Here is a 20,421-nt window from a genome sequence, read left to right as displayed (position 1 = left end):
TCTGGGGTCAGAAGAGGGGCTGAAAGAGACCCTCCACCCCCCCCCCCCCCACACACACACACACCCCGGGGACCGCACAGCGAGGCCTACTCAGTACCTGCCCAACTGTGGACCCCGAGGCTCTGTCGCCGCTTCTCGAGGTGGTGAGTCCCTCTCAGGATCCCGGCGGCGCAGTGCTTGCGTTCACGAGCTTTCACGCTTCGCTTGAGCGCGTCTCTCCCTCTGTCCAGACTGGGTCTAGAAACTGCTGGAACCGGACTGGGCCCAGTCTCATAAGGACTGCATCAGACCGGAACCTACGGCGGACTGCGTCGACGTCAACCGGGTCCCACCTCAAACCGGTTCCCAGGCCAGACGGAGTCCCACGTCAGACTGGGTCCTCCGTCACACGGGATCCCACTTCAAACGGGTTCCCACATCGGACAGGTTCCCGCAGGGCACTGAGTGGACGTCAGACGGGGTCCTACCCGACACTGCGCCCCCGCCTCAAACCTGTTCCCGCTGCAAACTGTGTCTCCGGTCAGACTGGGTCCCGCCTCAGATGGGTTCCCGTCTCCGACTGGGTCCCACGTCAATTGGTCCGCCATCACTGGGTGGTAGAAACGGGACTAGAACCGGGTTCAGACCGTGTCCAACATAGAAAGCGGACTAGATTCAAGGTGAACTGGATCCAGGGCGTCTGGGTGGCTCAGCCGGTGAAGCGTCTGCCTTGGGCTCAGGTCATGACCCCAGGGTCCTGGGATCCAGCCTCACATCAGGCTCCCAGCTAGGTGGTAAGCCTGCTTCTCCCCCTCCCACTCCCCCTGCTTGTGTTCCTTCTCTCCCCGTCTCTCTCTGCCTAATAAATAAATAAAATCTTTAAAAAAATAAAAAATGGACTGGATCCAGGTCAGACTGGGTCCAGCTTAAGCTGGACGGGAGCCAGTGGGAAGCCTCAGGTGAATAAAATTGTGTTTCCAGACTGCACAACCAAGTTAACCTAAACGAAGTTAATCTTGAATTACTGGGGCCACCATGGAGAACTCTGAACCTCGTATATAAGCTTATCCATTTATGACGTGCTTAGAGAAAAGAGAGTCTCAGCCAGGCACTAACTAGAAAGGGTGAGAGGGAAATTGTTTTCCTGCCTCTGCAGTTTCTGGTGGCCTGGATGACATCTGCTGGGACATTCACTGAGTCCCGAGCCTGCAGCCCGGGATCCTGGGAAAACTGGCTGAAGTCGGCAGAGGGTGACATTCTTCCCAAAGTCATCTCTCCCAGGTCTCTGTGGTGCCTGGTCTAGAGAAGGTAAAATTTCGCCTTGTCTCTTCCAAGTTCAGAATGGCTGGAAAAAAAAAAAAAAAATCTGTAGAAATTAGATCTTTGAATGTGACTTGTGAATTTGCTTTTATGGAACCCATCTGTTGTGGCTCTTGCCTTCCTGTTTGTCTCACTTTTGTGTCCTGAGAACTTGGATTGGCATCTGTCAAGTTGGGGAGTCCCCAGAATGTGGTCAGACAGAAATGCGGGTTGTACTCCAGGTACAGATACCATCCTGTTGCTAGGTCTCCGGAGAATTGTCTTTCTTCTGGTTACTTTTGGGAGTGGCTCTGGACTGTAGGAGGGTTGTATCTTCTGGACCCTCTTTGGGGATGGCTCTTGTGTTTATGCGGTTGTTTAATAGTATCAGGAATATTACTGTTTGTCCTGCTGAAACCTGACAAAATATTTGAAAAAGAAATTTTTTTCTAGTTGCTCTATAGCCAAAAGTTGGCCAACCTGGAAGCTGATATTCAGAGCCTGATAGTGATTTTTTTTTTTTTTTTAGGCCTCCTTCTCTAAGCTAAAATGAAACTATGTAATGGGGTTGAACATAGAGGTGAGGTATAATAACAAATTCTGAAGCCTTTGTGGAACAATTTACCAAAACAGTCCAGAGACACACAGTTCTAAGTATAGAATGTAGGAATCTTTTGATTTCCATCTTCTCCCTGCTATAAAAGAAGCAAACTGAAAATAATGTTGTTTCGGGGCACCTGGGTGGCTCAGTCCATTAAGCGTCTGACTCTTGGTTTCGGCTCAGGACATGATCTCAGGGTCAGGGCATTGAGCCTCCAGCACTGGACTCCATGCTCAGGAGGGAGTCGGCTTGAGACACTCTCTCTCCCTCTCCTTCTGCCTTGCACAGACACCAAGATGCTGTGAGAAGAGCAGGAGGTTTATTGAATGAAAGGCAAAGGAGAGATGAAGCAGGGAAGGGCATGGTCATGTGGCTCTGACACCTAGAAACTTAGCGTCAGGCTTCCCTGCAGATCTAAGACATCTCAGCCAGCCAAGCTGATGGAGAATCAGAGCAAAGACCTTTGGGCAGAAAAGGTCCGAGCCCCCTGCTGTGCTCAGTCGTTGGTTGGATGCAGAACAGGAGGCAGGGCTTCCTGGGCATGCTAGGATAGATCCCAATCACCTACATACACATGTGACACTTACCAGATTTTGGTGAACAAAATTTACTTACTATACATTTTAAAAGTATTGAATTTGGCTTTTGTACCATTTACACACATATACAGACATAAGCAATGTGTATGCATATTCACAGAGCTTCTACTCTCTTCTTTAGACTATGTGTTTTTTCCATCAATTTCATTTACCTCCAGTATCCCTAGAGTAAATCTAAGTGATTATATCAAAACTATATACAAATTGTTCATATTCTCTTTATTTTCACATCTGAGAAAGTCTTTCTGTTGCTTTTGCTCATGAATAACAATGTGGCATATTCTGGGATCTTTGAATCTTGTTTTTTACTGCTCTAAACTGTAGAATTCCAAAATTATATCTTAAAGATTTTTTAAAATTTATTTATTTGACAGAGAGAGAGATCACAAGTAGGAAGAGCAGCAGGCAGAGAAAGAGGGGGAAGCAGGCTCCCCGCTGAGCAGAGGGCCAGATACGGGGCTCGAGCCCAGGACCCTGAGATCATGACCTGAGCTTAAGGCCGAAGCTTAACCCACTGAGCCACCCAGGTGCCCCCCAAAATTATATCTTAACGTTAAGTGATACTAAGGAGGAAGGGCTTACATTTGTTCCTTTGTACATAACCTAAGTTTTCTGCTTGAATATGTAGAGAAACTTTTTAAGTCCTTGAAATGCAAACATTTTGTCAGTATACACTTGTGTGTGAGCCCTATTCTTTTTTTTTTCAGTAGTTTATTTAATTTATTTATTTTTTATTAATTATTTTTATTAACATATAATGTACTATTTGCCCCAGGGGTACAAGTTTGTGAATCATCAGGCTTACACACTTCACAGCACTCACCATTCCCATGCCCTCCCCAGTGTCCATAACCCAACCACCCTCTCCACACTCCCCTCCCCCCAGCAATCCACAGTTTGTTTTGTAAGATTAAGAGTCTCTTACGGTTTGTCTCCCTCCTGATCCCATCTTGTTTCATTTTTTCCTTCCCTACCCCCTACCCTAAACCCCCTACTCTGCCTCTCAAATTCCTCATATCAGGGAGACCATATGATAATTGTCTTTCTCTGATTGACTTATTTTACTCAGCATAATACCCTCTAGTTCCATCCACATCACTGCAAATGGCAAGATTTCATTTCTTTTGATGGCTGCATAATATTCCATTGTATATATATATATATATATATATATATATAGATAGATAGATAGATAGATATATCATATCTTCTTTATCCATTCATCTGTTGATGGACATCTACGTTATTTCCATGGTTTGGCTATTGTGGACATTGCTGCTATAAACATCAGGTGCACATGCCCCTTCAGATCACTACATTTGTTATCTTTAGGGTAAATGCCCAGTAGCACAATTGCTGGGTCATAGGGTTGCTCTATTTTCAACTTTTTGAGGAACCTCCATGCTGTTTTCCAGAGTGGCTGCCCCAGCTTGCGTTCCCACCAACAGTGTAGGAGGGTTCCCCTCTCTCCGCATCGTCACCAACATCTGTTATTTCCTGACTTGTAAATTTTAACCATTCTGGCTGGTATGAAGGTGGTATCTCATTGTGGTTTTGATTTGTATTTCCCTGATGCCGAGTGATGTGGAGCACTTTTTCATGTGTCTGTTGGCCATCTGGATGTCTTCTTTGCAGAAATGTCTATTCAGGTCCTCTGCCCATTTCTTGATTGGATTATTTGTTCTTTGGGTGTTGAGTTTTCTAGGTTCTTTATAGATTTTGGATACTACCCCTTTATCTGATATGTCATTTGCGAGTATCTTCTCCCATTCTGTCAGCTGTCTTTTGGTTTTGTTGACTGTTTGCTTTGCTGTGTAAAAGCTTTTGATCTTGATGAAGTCCCAATAGTTCATTTTTGCCCTTGCTTCCTTGCCTTTGACAATGTTTCTAGGAAGAAGTTGCTGTGGCTGAGGTCAAAGAGGTTGCTGCCTGTGTTCTCCTCAAGGATTTTGATGGATTCCTTTCTCACATTGAGGTGTTTCACCCATTTTGAGTCTATTTTTGTGTGTGCTGTAAGGAAATGGTCATTCTTCTGCATGTGGCTGTCCAATTTTCCAACACCATTTGTTGAAGAGACTGTCTTTTTTCCATTGGACATTCTTTCCTGCTTTGTCGAAGATTAGTTGACCACACAGTTGAGGATCTATTTATGGGCTCTCCATTCTGTTCCATTGATCTATGTGTCTGTTTTTGTGCCAGTACCATACTGTCTTGATGATGACAGCTTTGTAGTAGATCTTGACGTCTGGAATTGTGATGCCACCAACTTTGGCTTTCTTTTTCAACATTCCTCTGGCTTTTCGGGATCTTTTCTGGTTACATATACATTTTAAGATTATTGAAAATATTGAATATTTTCAATATTGAAAAATATTGATGGTATTTTGATAGGGATTGCATTAAATGTGTAGCTTGCTTTAGGTAGCATAGACATTTTCACAATATTTGTTTTTCGAATCCATGAACATGGAACGTTTTTCCATTTCTTTGTGTCTTCCTCAATTTCTTTCATGAGTTTTATTCCTAGCTATTTTATGGTTTGGGGAGCAATTTTAAGTGGGATTAACTCCTTAATTTCTGTTTCTTCTGTCTTTCTGTTGGTGTATAGAAATGCAACTGATTCCTGTGCATTGATTTTATATCCTGACACTTTACTGAATTCCTATATGAGTTCTAGCAGTTTTGGAGTGGAGCCTTACAGGGTTTTTCCATATAAAGTATCACATCATCTGCAAAGAGTGAGAGTTTGACTTCTTCTTTGCCAATTTGGATGCCTTTTATTTCTTTTTATTGTCTGAATGCTGAGGCTAGGACTTCTAGTACTATGTTGAATAGCAGTGGTGATAGTGGACATCCCTGCCATGTTCCTGACCTTAGGGGAAAAGCTCTCAGTTTTTCCCCATTGAGAATGATATTCACTGTGGATTTTTCATAGATGGCTTTGATAATATTGAGGTATGTACCCTCGAACCCTACACTCCAAAGAGTTTTGATCAAGAAAGAATGCTGTACTTTGTCAAATGCTTTTTCAGCATCTATTAAGAGTATCATATGGTTCTTGTTCTTTTATTAATGTATTGTATCACATTGATTGATATGCAGATGTTGAACCAACCTTGCAGCCCAGGAATCAAACCCACTTGGTTGTGGTGAATAATCCTTTTAATGTACTGTTGAATCCCATTGGCTAGTATTTTGGTGAGAATGTTCACATCTGTGTTCATCAAGAATATTGGTCTGTGATTGTCCTTTTTGGTGGGGTCTTTGTCTGGTTTTGAGATCAAGGTAATGCTAGCCTCATAAAATGAGTTTGGAAGTTTTCCTTTCATTTCTATTTTTTGGAACAGTTTCAGGAGAATAGGAATTAATTCTTCTTTAAATGGTAGAATTCTGCAGGGAAGCTGTCTGGCCCTGGGCCATTGTTTGTTGTGAGATTTTTGATGACTGCTTCAGTCTCCTTACTGTTTATAGGTCTGTTCATGTTTCTATTTCTTCCTGGTTCAGTTTTAGTAGTTCATACATCTCTAGGAATACATCCATTTCTTTCAGATTATCAAATTTGCTGGTGTATAGTTGCTCGTAATATGTTCTTAAAATTGTTTGTATTTCTTTGGTGTTGGTTGTGATCTCTCCTCTTTCATTCATGATTTTATTTATTTGGGTCCTTTCTCTTTTCTTTTTGATAAGTCTGGCCAGGGGTTTATCAATCTTATTAATTCTTTCGAAGAACCAGCTCCTAGTTTCGTTGATCTGTCTACTGTTCTTTTGGTTTCTATTTCATTGATTTCTGCTCTGATCTTTATGATTTCTCTTCTTCTGCTGGATTTAAGCTTTCTTTGCTCTTCTTTCTCCAGGTCTTTTAGGTGGAGGGTTAGGTTCTGTCCTTGAGACCTTTCTTATTTCTTGAGAAAGGCTTGTATCGCTATATACTTTCCTTCAGGACCATCTTTACTGTGTCCCACAGATTTTGAATAGTTGTGTTTTCATTTTCATTTATTTCCATGAATATTTTCATTTCTTCTTTAATTTCCTGTTTGACCCATTCATTCCTTAGTAGGATGCTCTTTAGCCTCCATGTATTTGAGTTCTTTTCAACTTTCCTCTTGTGATTGAGTTCTAGCTTCAGAGCATTGTGGTCTGAAAATATGCAGGGAATGATCCCAGTCTTTTGGTACTGGTTAAGACCTGATTTGTGTCCCAGGATGTGATCTATTCTGGAGAATATTCCATGTGCACTAGAGAAGAATGTGTGTTCTGTTGCTTTGGGATGGAATGTTCTGAATATATCTGTGATGTCCATCTGGTCCAGTGTGTCATTTAAGGCCTTTATTTCCTTGTTTATCTTTTGCTTGGATGATCTATCCATTTCAGTGAGGGGGGTGTTAAAGTCCTCTACTATTATTGTATTTTTGTTGATGTGTTTCTTTGATTTTGTTTTTAATTGGTTTATATAGTTGGCTGCTCCCATGTTAGGGGCATAGATATTTCAAATTGTTACATCTTCTTATTGGGCAGACCCTTTAAGTATGATATAGTGTCCTTCCTCATCTCTTATTGTAGCCTGGCTTAAAATCTATTTTATCCGATATAAGGATTGCCACCCAGGCTTTCTTTTGATGTCCATTAGCATGGTAAATTGTTTTCCATCCCTCACTTTAAATCTGGAGGTGTCTTTGGGTCTAAAATGGGTTTTTTGTAGACAGCATATCGATAGGTTTTGTTTTTTTATCCATTCTGATACCCTTTGTCTTTTGATTGAGGCATTTAACCCATTTACATTTAGGGTAACTATTGAAAGATACAAATTTATTGCCTTTGTATTGCCTGTAAGGTGATTGTTACTGTATATTGTCTCTGTTCCTTTCTGGTCTACTACTTTTAGGCTCTCTCTTTGCTTAGAGGACCCCTTTCAGTATTTTCTGTAGGGCTGGTTTGGTGTTTGCAAATTCTTTTCATTTTTGTTTGTCCTGGAAGCTTCTTATCTTTCCAATATTTTCAATGATAGCTTACCTGGATATAGTATTCTTGGCTACATATTTTTCTCATGTAGTCCTCTGAATATATCACACCAGTTCTTTCTGGCCTGCCAGGTCTTTGTGGATAAATCTGCTGTCAACCTAATATTTCTACCATTGTATGTTACAGACTTCTTGTCCTGAGCTGCTTTCAGGATTTTCTCTTTGTCACTAAGACTTGTAAGTTTTACTATTAGATGATGGGGTGTGGACCTATTTTTACTGATTTTGAGGAGGGTTTTCTGTGTCTCCTGGATTTTGATCTTGTTGCCTTTGCCATATTAGGGAAATTCTCTACTGTAATTTGTTCCAATATACCTTCTGTCCCTCTCTCTCTTTCTTTTTCTTCTGGAACCCCAATTATTCTAAAATTGTTTTGTCTTATGGTATCATTTATCTCTCTTAAATTCTCCCTTTATGTTCCAGTAGTTTTTTGTTTCTCTTTTGCTCAACTTCTTTATTCTCTGTCATTTGGACTTCTATATCACTAATTCTCTCTTCTGCCTCATTTATCGTAGCAGTAAGAGCCTCCATTTTTTATTGCACCTCTTTAATAGCTTTTTTGAGTTCAACTTGGTTAGATTTTAGTTCTTTTATTCTCCAAAAAGGGATTTTATTTATCCAGAAAGTTTTCTCTAATATCTTCCATGCCTTTTTTGAGCCCAGCTAGCACCTTGAGAATCATTGTTCTAAACTCTAGTTCTGACATATTACCAATGTCCATATCAATTAGGTCCCTAGCCTTCGGTACTGCCTCTTGTTCCTTTTTTGTGGTAAGTTTTTCCACCTTGTCCTTTTATCCAGATAAGAATATATGAACAAGAAAATAATATACTAAGAGGGTGGCAAAGACCCCAGAAAAATATACACTAACCAAATCAGAAGAGATCCAAAACTGGGGGGAGAGGATGGGGGAAAAAAGAAATAAAAAATTGAAAATTAAAAATTATATATATATATATATATTAGACTGGTGAATAGAACAGAGCCACCACTTGATTTGGGGTGTATTTTTGTCTCTTAGAAGAAACTACCTCCCAAAATTTTAAAGAAATCAAAACTTATATATATACAAAAATAAGGGTAAACATGATGAAGAGATGGAACATGACTATAAAGATGAAAATTTTTTAAAAAATTCTAAAAACGGAATTGAGAAGATAAATTGGTTGCAAAAAGGAAAAAAAAAAAGAGGAGGGAATGTGCTCAGGCTGGAAACAAGAACAAAGCTATGTGCTAGATTGGGGTATAGTTTGATCTATTATAGAAATTGTATCCCAATTTTTTTAGAAAAAAAAAAAAAAAACCTATATGGATACCAAAAATAAGGTTAAATACAATGAAGGGATAAAATACGACTATAACAATGAAAGTTTAAAGAGGTTTTTTTTAATGTTTGTTTGTTGTTGTTGTTGTTGTTTTAGGAAGTTTTTTGTTGTTGTTAAGACAAACTAGTTAAAAAACGTTAAAAGAGGAAAGAGGAAAAGTTAAAATAAAATAAGAAAAAAATTTTCTTTTTAATTTAACTTTGCAATACTAAAGGATCATGGGGGAAAAGCCATGAATTCTATGCATCGCTTTCCCCTAGCTCTGGAATTCCGCTGTTCTCTTTGATCTGTGAGGTTGGCCTTGGCTGGATGTTCTTGCTTCTGTGGGAGGAACCTTGCTGTGACTCTCAAATGCCTTTGCCAGAAGCAGAATTGCACCGCCCTTGCCAGGGACGGGAGTAAGTAATCTGCTTGGATTCGCTCTCGGAGCTTTTGTTTCCTGAACGCTTTCCATAGAACTCTGAAGGGCGGGAATGAAAATAGCAGCCTCCCAATCTCTGGCCCATAGGAACCTCAGTGTGCCCTCAGAGAAGAGGTGTCAGTCACTCCCATCTCCCTGGTCTCAGGCCTCACTCCAAGCACACCCAGCCTGGCTCTGGTGCACGGCCCCGTTTGGAGTCTCCAAACCCAGCAGATTCCTGATGCGCTGCTCCTCCTATAGGAGGAAGTTGAGTCTCCCTGGATCTGCCACTTGAGGGGTCCCTGCTCAAAGAGCAGTGGTCTGACTGTGCCTTGGATCATGGTTTAAGGTAACCCCGCCATGAAAGCTCACTCTTCAGCTCTGTCTCTGTAGTCGGCTTCCCTGCTCCCATACCTGGCAGCTCTGCTGCACTCCAACACCCCCGATCTTTCTGTGACCCCCAGGACCTGAAATCATACTGTCCCCGCAAGGGCTCCACCACCGCTTAGCCTCTTGAGCGATGTCCCTCAGTGAAGCAGACTTCAAAAAGTTCTGATTTTGTGCTCCGCTGCTTGCTGGGGGCCGGCTCCTTCCCCCGTGGTCTATCTTCCCATCACTTTGGATTCACTTCTCCGCAGGCCCTACCTTTCAGAAAGTGGCCAATTTTCTTTTCCTAGAATTGCTGCTCTTCTTCTTTTCTATCTCCTCTTGAGTTTGTAGGTGTTCAGAATGGTTTGAAAAACTATCCAGCTGAACTCCTGGGATCTAATGTTGTTTTGGTCTGCTACCCCTCTGCCATCTTGCCTCTCCCTCAGCCCTATTCTTTTTAGTATGTTTTTCAGCTTAATCTTACCTGGAAATATGAGTCATTATTTATAGATTTGGACCTCATTTTGAAGCAGGAAATATTTCTTTTATATCTCCAATAATCCAATAATCACTTTTGTACTCATTATTTAGTTCTTTTACCCAGAGGCAAAAGCACTGGGGCCATTACATTTTTATCTGAAAATAGACTGGACATAATACCTTTATGCTTCTCAATATCAGTTTAAAAGTCCTAAAAGCTGTTTTGCTAGTCATCATAGTAGGACTCACTTTTATAGCATCATCTTGAAATTTGTCACCCCATTCCTTTACTTCTGTTTCTTGCCCAGTCTCAAGTACTCCTCTGGGAAGCAAAAAGAGGTCTCTTAATCATCTGTATTTTATTAAGTGTCTAAATGACTATAGGAGAAAGCCAATGTTCTGCTTTCCCAACATTTCAGCTGAGTACCAGAATTTGGGGCCAAATTACAGCAAACCCTTTTTTAATAGAAAAAAAAAAAAAGAAGAAGAAGAAGAAGAAAAGAAAAGAAACCTCAGGAATTCTATCATATCCTAAACAAAGCAAACAAACTTGGGTGTTTAGAGTCTTATCCAAAAGATTCTGTCACTATAAACCGAGTGCAACTCAATGTATCTCAAAGAAGATGAAGGGCTAAGTCAATGTGGCTGTAAGTTGAGCCTTAACAGTTCCAGGGAGTCTCCCCTTTTCTAACCTGAGATTTAGACCACTGAACTATCTCCCCTCATGGATTTATTTGCTTCTTTTATTTCTTTGGTTAAAAAATGAGCCACTATAACTCAAAACACTACAAGAATCTACTTTTAAAAGAGCATTAAAACTGCTTGATTGATTCAGTGGGATCTTGGAAACTCTGTTTTGTCCTCTGAAAATTATGAAGGCCTTTATTCAATTCTGGACAATCAATGGAGGATATTACAAAGGCAATCTCAGCTTCAACTTTTCATTCTGAAAACCCTCACCCTTGCTCCTCACCCCTTCCTAACTAGCCCCCTCGAGATGCTCCTAAGACACCTAAGAAGACTGAACAACCAAGGCTTCACATGCAACATATCTAATCAGAGCAGAACACAATGAGATCAGGACTTTCTGTATTGAGGATAGTACTCACTCACTTACTCACCTACACTGAGCATTTATTGAGTGCCTAGTATGTTTATTCGCTACTCCAAATGCTCACAATACAAAGATGAACAAGACCGAGGCCCTGGAGGACAATCTAAATGTTCTATGATCACAATTATGATAAAGAGGAGGAAGAAGGAAGCAGAAGGAGAAGGGAGGTAGCGTTATCCCCATTTTACAGATGACAGAACTGAGGCTAAAGGAGCATATCCAAGCAAACAACATTTGAAATTAGCAGGACCAAAATTCTAAGTCTTGAGTTGGGCTTTACCATACATAGTCATAACCTCTGTGCTCTACTATCTCAATAGGATACTGAACGAACAAATTAGAAAAGGAATTCATCATAACCACATTTGCCCCTTGATTTAGCTGGAGTCACCATCTTCATATCAATCATGTAGTACAAGCCCCGTGTGCTAAGTAGGTGACTGGACATTCTCAACCACCAGGAGAGTAGTGGGTCATCTCTGTGGTGTAATTACAGTAATGCCAACTTTCACTCTCCAAAATATACCCATTTGGGTAGTAGATTATATAGTCATCCTAGCATTGAGAGAGCCACATTCAAAATATGGTGGAAAGACAATGAGAGAACAACTAATTTTCCATGGGGGGAAGGGTCTGGTGCTCCAAATGACTTTGTTTTATGGTTTATAAGAAATCACTGTTTTGTATTTCACCTGCTAACCAAATCATCCTGCATTCATGTACTGGCAGGCAAAGAAATATCCAAAAAAGATGTCAGAAAACTTTATTTATTTGACAGAGAGAGATCACAAGTAGGTAGAGAGAGAGGGGGAAGCAGGCTCCCTGTTGAGCAGAGAGCCTGATGTAGGGCTCAATCCTAGGACCCTGAGATCATGACCTGAGCTGAAAGCAGAGGCTTTAATCCACTGAGCCACCCAGGTACCCCAGTCATTGTCTCTTGAACTAGACTATAAACACCTTACATGCAGGGACCAAAACATACAAAAATATGACACAGTAAGTAGAAAGGTAAAGTACGTACAGAAAGTTAAGTGAGAAGAGGTACTTGTTCCAAGCTGGACATTCAGAGAAGTCTCCTGGAGGAAACAATTGAAGGAATTCTTAAGGATCAATAAGAACGAAGGCAAATGAATAATAGATTATTTAAAATAGTTTAACTAATTAAGTTTAAAAAGTGAAAAGGTCAAAAATTGGAATGGGCTTAAGGCAGAGAGAACAGTCATCCAGACACCATCAGGCACAAATTTTGCTCCCCTCTGGGGTAGAGGGGGGAGTGTATCCTCCTGCAAAACAACAGGATTCCATTCAGAACAGCTGAGATGGAACTAGATGCTAAATCTAGTGAGATGATAAATGTTTAAGCTTAAAGTGAGTGAGGTCCTAGGCGCACCCAGATGATTACAGTGTAGAACCAGCTCTTAAGGAAAACCGTGTTATAGTGGGAGTCACTCACTAATTAAATAGAAGTATTTGATGACTTAAACTATCTTCCCCTAACTTGGGAGAATGCCTCTCTTTATTTTATGCTGTGGTTTCAACTCAATGTGTTTAAATAGTATGTGAAAATATGCCTGATTCCTTGCTTCCTGTGTTCTACCTGACAACCATCAGAAAACGTGATCCCGTTGCTCAGCTGGACGTTGTAAGTCCATCTACCAGGTATCTTTCCATATTGGTTTCAACATCTTTAAAGGGCAAGTAACAAGTCGCTGATGTTTTCCTGAATTTTCAAGTTACCCTACTCTCCTCCTCTACCAACATTAAGTATCACTAATTGCATAAGTGGCTTAGTTTGGGAATGATTAGTTCTGAATAAGGCTATATTGATCACAGCCTTGTTTCAAGATGTTACACATCTCCTTGTGGGTAGCAAGAGGACCAACCCTCCATCCCGTTTATTTTCTGGCTCACAGTTTTACGTCACTGCAGTGTCTTTCCAACTGTTTTACAAGTCCAACGTTCTTTGGGAAGCACATTATTGGAGTTGGGTAATGAGAAGAGCATGACGAGATGGTGGAGAAATTGGGTCTGTGTTGACCTCTGCTTCTGTGAGAACACCTTCCTTTTATCTGCTTCCTAACACTGGGGTTCTATACAATATTTTACTTTTTAAAATTCTAAAGACCAAAAACACAAATTCAAAACTGTGGTCCTAGTCGAGTCGAGCCTATTTCTCCCCTGTCAACACACCTGCTTTCTATAATAGAGCTACCCTTTCGTTGGCTTCTTCCTAGTGGTGAAATCACTTTAGGGTGTTATTTTAAGTATTTCAGTTCTATTTACATTGGTATGTCTGGGTCTTCAGTTTATCTCTGCTGGACATGACTTTTTTCATTCTAATACATTTTATGTCTAGTTCTTTATGTTTAGTGGTTGCAGAAAAATCCTCAACTGCATAAAAACAAAGGAATAAATTTAAGAAGGAAAGTGTTAAGGTAAAAGGGGGGATGTGGGGGAGGGCGGTCAGGCTGAGCTTTCTTTTACCCAGGACTTCTTAATGTGTTGGTCAAATTATATACCATTTTTATTTTTTTTTTATTTTAAAGTTTTTTATTTATTTGACAGAGAGACACAATGAGAGAGGGAACACAAGCAGGGGAAGGGGGAGAGGAAGACGTAGACTCTCCACTGAGCAGGGACCCCGATGTGGGGCATGATCCCAGGATCCTGGGATCATGATCTGAGCCAAAGGCAGATGCTTAACACTTAACGACTGAGCCATATGGTTGCCTCTATATGCCATTATTAAATATGCAGTGGTCCATTATACTGATCATTATTTTACTCTGGGTAGTTTGCTAAACATTTTGTTATTTTATTTAAAAATAGGCCCTGAACTAGGTACGAAGTAGGATTTGTCTTACTCGACCATGACCATGGCAAGTCTTGCGGGCTGAATGATAAGGTGTGACACATACTGGATAGAAGTGTATCCTGTAGTGGCCTTAATGCTCAGAAGGGAATAAAAGGCTCCTTGACACAGACCTTGCCACTTGAGTGCTCTAGAACAACAGTAAGTGGCAAAAACACATTATGGTCTCTGATCTCCTAAAAACTTCACCTGACCACCGAAATTGTGCTAACAAGAAAACATTCCCAAGAAAATGGTCTGTTTCCAGACTTCGGAGGCTCTGTGTGATTTTACTCAAGAGTGAAGAATAGTGGAGGGAAATTGGAAGGAGGATTCAAGAGTCTGCACTTGAGAGGCTTCAAGGAAGGTCAGTTAGAAACCCGAATCAGGCCCTCAAAGCCTTACTGACTCTTCCCACAGTTAATGTCCTGATCCAACACCCCTCACTGGCCCCAGGGAATATGGGAATGTTTCTCCTGGCCCTGTGGCCTCCTCAATCACAACCTGCCACAGAATTTTGAGATTATAAAGACCCCAAGTTGGGGCACCTAGGCAGCTCAGTTGGTTAAGCATCTGCCTTTGGCTCAGCTCTTGATCCAGGAGTCCCAGGATTGGTGGATCACGCTCCCTGCTCAGCGGGGAGTCTGCTTCTCCCTCTGCCCCTCACCCCACTGGTGCTCTCACTCTCACTGTCTCTCAAATCAATAAAATCTTCAAAATAAATAAAGCCCACAAATGGCAGCATTTTTATAACTTCTGAACTCAGTTTTGTCTGATTCATCATTAAGAACACCCTTTTTCCTATGACATTAAGGAAAAAACTCTCAACCATAAAAAAATCAAGCCAATCTCCCATGGCTCTGGTTTTAGGAAGGGTTAAAGGTGGGATGTCTCGGGGTTAAAAGGGGTGCCTACTGTTGACTTCCCACTTAGCCTCTTGGTGAAGAGGTTACAAAGACAGACCTAATTCCAAATCTGATGGGAGGAGAAAAGAAAACAAAACAGGATCTTTTATGTTGCCGAGCATCAAGAGCAGAAGGAACTATTCAAATGAAATAAAGACAGTGCTAAGAATAAAGTTGCGTTCTCAGCCAGAGTTATAAAATGCCTGGGAAGACCTTCATCAGGATACACAGTGACTGGATCCCAGGAGCAGAGTAAGGAAGTAACGGGCACTGATACTTGTTTCTTTCCGGAAAAGAGGACACCAGTGATCCCAAGATAGGAGACCTTCTGATATTTTATTTTCAGAACAAGACAGAACCCAACTGCAGCTCCCTAAGGAGAGCCCTACTTCCCAGCACTGGGTCTGCATCAGGAGCCCTGGCATTTCCTCTTTCGCAGAGAGTGTAGTCAGCACAACAATCAAGCTGTGATTGGGAGCTGAGTGCAGTAGTTAATTAAGGCTACATCTTTTATTCTCCCCGGCAATTCAGCACAGCTTGAATGCGCCCCAGAGCCTGTCTGTGGTGGGAATGTCTCCCTAGGCAGTGGGAGAATCCAGTCTCATCAGCATGACAATAGCCCCCAGGATGCACTTGGACTGATGTAATGGCCAGAGTTAGGGAGGGGGGTTGAAAGCCTTGTAGCAGAAGCCTGGAGCGTTTGCAGCTGACTGGGGCTATTTCAGTGCATGAAATTCCTTCCCTCTTTCTTTCTTCCTTTTATAAGAGATGTTTGCTAATTGGTAGAGCTCAGAAAACAATATACCATTAAGAATCCCTTTCCTTCCTCCCACCTCCCCCACTCCCATTTTTTAAAAAAAGTCCCCGAGTTCTTGCTTCACTGGAAATCTCAACTTTTGTTCTGCGGTTTGCATGAAATCTTCATTTTTCTTCATTTTTCTTTCTCTCGAACATGGAACTTATAAACAACGATTTACCAGGAGACCCTGCAGCCAATTCTTCCATATCAGGGTTTCCCTAACGCGCTCCCCGCCTTGTAGAATCTTGGCTGTGGTCCTGCTACAGCTCATAGGTTTTCCTTGTACCTGATACATTGATACAAAACATTTTGGAAAAGTGAGTCATGGAAAGTTAGTCTGATTTTGTATTTTTTTTCTTTTACTTTTTTTTTTTTTTTTTAAATCACGAGATCCTATTTAAAGCCAGAGCGATTGAATCATTTATGTTGACAGGGTAATGGTCAAAATGGAGGCAGTGTGAGGAAGTGCCAGTTGAATCTGGCTATGGATGTTGTTTGGCCTTGCCACCCACTCAGAAGTGACCCAGGAAAGACACTAACCTCCTCTCCGACTTGTGTCTCAATCTGCTCATCTGTCCAAGGGAAGGGAGGAACTCAGTGTTTTCTAAGGCCCCTCCTGAGCTGGACACTTAATGACATGCCTTCATCGACATGGGCCATAAGTTCTGATATGTCAGGAAATTTGCAGTGTGTTAATTCTCTAGGAGAACAAGGTGTTCTTATTCTACCTAGGGCTTTTATATTAATGCTCTTCGTCATTCTGCACAGTATTTCCAAAAGAAGCAGACCGCAAGAGATACTTTGCGTGGAATCTGGCTCACTCGAGAGGCTGGCAGCTGATGAACAGACGTAAGAGTATCATTTGCTTTAGGAAAATGTTCTTTACTTTCCAGAGCATACAGAATCCTGACCATGGGTCAGCTCTGCAGCCTGGTCTCCATTTTCTATTCTGTTCCCCTTATCTGGCATTTGTGATTTGAACATGTCTCTCAAGCGTTTCCCAAACATACATATCATGTGAATTGATGAGTGTTTGAAAAATGGCACCATCTTTCCCCCAGGGCAAAGTTCATTTTTATAGAGCAGGAGGCATCAGGAGGCCTGGAGGACTAGCAATTGGCTCTTCAAAGAGTCTGCGACCTCCCTAAAATTGAATATACTTTGAATATGTATATGTGTGCATATTACTGGGGAGCTTGTCTAGGACTTTCGTTCAACTAACAAAGGTGGTAACAGTCATGGTCTTAAGGTAAGTGATCTGAAGATTGGTACTTGGAGAAGTGGCATGTATTGTGAAGTAGAGAGACTTCAAGTCTATCTTAATGATTATCTCTTCTTTTGGCTCTTAAACACTGTGACATCGCTCAAGATATTCCTATAAAATTCCTGCTGATTATCCGTGGAACTGACTTCAGTTCCTCACCTTATTACTTTTTGAGATTTAACAAAAGAAAAGCAATAATAAATTCTCAGAAGCTATGAAAATGTACAGTCCCTTAAAGAAAACCTAACACCCCAGCTGCAAAAAAGCCTGGGTACTGTCACTAAATAATTTCAGTTACGGGGTTATTTCAGGTGAACCAAGACTTTGCCTTTACTATTCCCATCTTCTCCCTAACCAGCAAAATTCCAGTGGATCCCCTCTCTCCCTTAGCCAAAATCCTGGTCACTTGTTCAAAAAGTATCCGGTTGAAAAGCCTCTTTGAACTTGGTAGGGGGCCATTTTATTATCATTATTATAAAACTTTAGAGAAGAATGTAGCTTGCTTGATATTTTTCTCAGGCCCACGTCTGAAGTTAAGTAAAGAGATACAATACCAGTGTCTTTTTAAAGATGCCAGATTTATCATCAGCATTTGTCTTGGCAAGGAAACACACACACACACACACAGACACACAGTTACACACACATACATCCAGACAGCCATAGTGGTCTTCTCAAAAGGGAAAGAGCCTGTCCCTGTAGTTTAGACTGTTTGCAGCTGGGAGCATAATATGGTAAAATGAAGAGCATGTCCCCCCTCGCCCTCTCATGCAGCCAAAGAAATCTTTGTCCAGCCCAGGTGTTGGCTGTGTCCTCTTCACTGACATCCTGTCTTGAATTATTCAGGCTCATTCATTATGTATCCCACACAAACACAAATCGTTAACTTTCCCCTCAAGAGAGCAGCAGAGCCCCCAGGGACTGGGGGACAGTAGTTCCTCCCCACACAGAGCCGCCTGGTGGAGCTGATGGGAAGGGTTTGCCAAGAGGCTCTGGGCTAAGGGCCTCTCTGCTCTGAAAGTGACAACCCCACTGCCCTGCCACATAATCTGACCGCCAAAGCAGCTCCCATGGAGATGTCCAGGGAAGGGGAGCTGAGGAAATACTGACCCATTCAAATTTAGTTTAAGGGTCTGCATAAATTCCTGAAAGCACTGCAAACCCACAGACATTTTATTTTTGGGACGAGCGTGCATTTGGTTCCAATAGGTAGGAAGCTGTGAATGAACTCCAGATCTCCACCAAAGATCCTTGGCTTGGGGAGGGGTAGGGTGGCATGGAGAGTTGGCAGTCTCAGCCTTGTATCTTCTGGAGACCAACAGTGGGGTAATTTCTAAGGACTCAAAAAAGTGTGCTTTTATGCTAACGTTCCCTCACAGGATCTCAGACAGGAACAAGTGGCTTATACAAAAAGAACTGTTGCCAAGATGGTTCTGAGCATCTCTAGGAAATAAAATGATGAAATTATAGCCAAGCTAGGTGTGCGTTGGGGATGAGAAGGTGAGAAAGGGAATCTTCTTTCCCTTTGTGAATCCTCTTGTCCTGATTCCTTACCACTGGAGGCCTAGAGTTTGCTGAAGATTTTGACCAGCTCCGCGTACCAACCAAATCAGTATATGTCACTGTCCACTCCTGCTGGGAACTGACCAAAGACAATTTGGTGGCAGTTTATAGCTTTGTGATAGGTAATGGTAGGCACCAAGAATTTCAAGGTGGGAGAGTTTTAATTGTTTTCCCCCTACACTCACTAATAAATTATAATGAAACTAGCTACCAAACCAAGTCTGTTACACACACACACACACACACACACACACACACACACAGATATTAATGTATGCAATGATTAGCAAGTGCACAAAAAAGCTCACAGGACCTGTTCTTTGAGCTAAGAACATCTCAGTGTTCTATCCCTTAAGAGGATCTGAATCCACCTTCTAAAAAAGGTTTACTCAAGATAGACATGGCAACAGTCCATGGTCAGAACTCAGTTATCCTTATGGTTGGTCCCATGTCCCTATATACCCTAAATTCGTCTTTCTCAATGGAGGCATTTTGCCCCCATCCCCAAGGGAACTTTATCAATGTCCAGAGGTATTTGGGGGTTGACAAAACAGAAGGGGAGGAAGGAGGATTTCTACTGGCATGTAATGAGAAAAAATCAGGGATGTTGTTAGACATCTTACAACGCACAGGACAGACCTCAAAACAAGAAATTACCTGGGCCAGAATGTCAGTAATGCTGAGGTTGAGAACCCATGCTCAAAGCCAATGACTGGATGTAAGTCCTTTCAGCCATTCACCTTTGGTTGTCGACACTGATGTAAAGCTACTGCCTTTGCTGGATTCCTATGCCATCTAACCACAAAGGTGCAGAAGTCTTTAAGATATTTGAGCCAAGTCACATCTCTCAAATGCTCTCAGTCCATATCCCTTCCAAATATCTGTTATGCTGGCTAATAAACTACCAATTTACAGACAGATCATAATTAGCTCAAGTCTGGCATTGAGCAGAGATTGGGTGACAAACATGCTTGTAATACTCACATCCAGAGTTTGTTTTTCTGATGTACTCCCAGCAGCCACACCATAAGTGTGGGTCTCTGATTACAATTATAGTGATATATAGATGCAAATGTAGCCAGCACATACACACACAATGTCAAAACCTATGCTAAAATATTCCAAATATGATACAGACCTTTCATAGTTGTCTCTCGGTATGTGCGGGCTAAATGACCAGATAATGAATCAGGACTCAAGCTCAGATCATTTTTAAAGTGTCTTGTTTATAGTTGCACTGCTCGTTAGAGGCTAAGCAGAGACAAATTCAGGCCAACCTACCTCCCCTAAGGAGAGTCCTGAAGGCATCTTCTTGGATGAAGATAAGACATAGTAAATCCCTACAAGTAATTTATTGTTAGAGTATAAATTTAACAAGGGGAGATGGAGAGGAGAAGGGAGTTGAGGGAAATTGGAAGGGGAGGTGAACCATGAGAGACTATGGACTCTGAAAAACGATCTGAGAATTTTGAAGGGGTGGGGGGGTGGGAGGTTGGGGGCACCAGGTGGTGGGTATTGTAGAGGGCACGGATTGCATGGAGCACTGGGTGTGGTGCAAAAATAATGAATACTGTTATGCTGAAAAAATAAAAAAATTAAAAAAAAAAGAGAATATAAATTTAGATTCACTTTTTGTTTATACTTCAATGATCTTAAAGTCCTTTCCCTGAAAATTATGAGTACCTATCAACTGTTAGATTCACATGTATGAATGAAATCTCCAGCTAAAACAAAAGACTCATTTTACATAATAATTTCGATAACATTTCCCTTCAAACTTCTACAAAATTCTAAGTGACTACTGTACATAGAGTTTATGTTCCATGGCCCTCATTCTTTTTTTTTTTAAATCCTT

General features: G+C 41.4%; 1 long non-coding RNA gene across 3 annotated transcripts in view; it reads right to left on the bottom strand.

Moving 5' to 3' along the window:
* LOC125087865 (uncharacterized) overlaps positions 1-250 on the bottom strand; it is a 108,822-nt gene extending 108,572 nt beyond the window's left edge. For all 3 annotated transcript variants that reach the window (XR_007123528.1, XR_007123529.1, XR_007123530.1), the window contains exon 1: positions 98-250. This is a non-coding gene — a long non-coding RNA (uncharacterized LOC125087865). The remainder of the gene's footprint in view (positions 1-97) is intronic.
* Between the last annotated feature and the right edge of the window lie 20,171 nt (positions 251-20,421).

This window comes from Lutra lutra, chromosome 16 (genome assembly GCF_902655055.1).
Source record: "Lutra lutra chromosome 16, mLutLut1.2, whole genome shotgun sequence".
Classification (NCBI taxonomy): Eukaryota; Metazoa; Chordata; class Mammalia; order Carnivora; family Mustelidae; genus Lutra; species Lutra lutra.
This window is presented reverse-complemented; position numbering and strand designations above follow the sequence as displayed.